Consider the following 1,275-nt stretch of genomic DNA (forward strand, 5'->3'; position numbering starts at 1 on the left):
TCTTGAGATATTTGGCTTATACTCCTAAGTTTGGGCTTTGGTACCCTCGGGGATCCACTTTTGATTTAATTGGCTATTTGGATGCCGATTGGGCGGGTTGTAAGATTAACAGGAAGAGCACATCAGGGACTTGCCAATTCTTAGGAAGATCCTTGGTGTCATGGGCTTCAAAGAAGCAAAATTCGGTCGCTCTTTCTACCGCCGAAGCCGAGTATATTGCCGCAGGCCATTGTTGCGCGCAATTGCTTTGGATGAGGCAAACCCTGCGGGACTACGGTTACAAACTAACCAAAGTTCCTCTTCTATGTGATAATGAGAGTGCAATCAAGATGGCCGACAATCCCGTCGAGCATAGTCGCACTAAACACATAGCCATTCGGTATCATTTTCTTAGGGATCACCAACAAAAGGGGGATATCGAGATTTCTTACATCAACACTAAAGATCAATTAGCCGATATCTTTACCAAGCCTCTTGATGAACAAACTTTTACCCAAACTTAGGCATGAGCTCAATATTCTTGATTCACGCAACTTCTTTTGCTAGATTGCACACATAGCTCATTTATATACTTTTGATCATATCTCTTTTATATGCTATGACTAATGTGTTTTCAAGTCTATTTCAAACCAAGTCATAGGTATATTGAAAGGGAATTGGAGTCTTCGGCGAAGACAAAGGCTTCCACTCCGTAACTCATCCTTCGCCATCGCTCCAAGAGACTCTCCATCTTTGGGGGAGAGAGCAAAGGACTTCATCTTTGGTATAATCTTAACTCACTTGTTTATGACCAAAGAGGAAGAAATTACTTCGAGGGCTCTAATAATTCCGTTTTTGGCGATTCATGCCAAAGGGGGAGAGAGTATGAGCCCAAAGCAAAAGGACCGCACCACCACCAATTTCAAAAACTTAGTGTGTTTCAAGAGTATTTATCAAATTGGTATCCTATTGTGTTCAAAAGAGGGAGAAATTAGTATTTCAAAAATGATATATCAAAACCCTCTTGAACACTAAGAGGAGGATCTCCTTTAGGGGGAGTTTTGTTTAGTCAAAAGAAAAGCATTTGAAACAGGGGGAGAAAATTTCAAATCTTGAAAATGCTTTGCAAAAACCTATTCATTTACCTTTGACCATTTGCAAAAGAACTTTGAAAAGGATTTACAAAAGAGTTTGCAAAAACAAAGCATGTGGTGCAAGCGTGGTCCAAAATGTTAAATAAGAAAGAAACAATCCATGCATATCTTGTAAGTAGTTATATTGGCTCAACTCCAAGCA

The sequence above is a fragment of the Zea mays genome, chromosome 7, assembly GCF_902167145.1.
Source record: "Zea mays cultivar B73 chromosome 7, Zm-B73-REFERENCE-NAM-5.0, whole genome shotgun sequence".
In the NCBI taxonomy this organism is placed as follows: Eukaryota; Viridiplantae; Streptophyta; class Magnoliopsida; order Poales; family Poaceae; genus Zea; species Zea mays.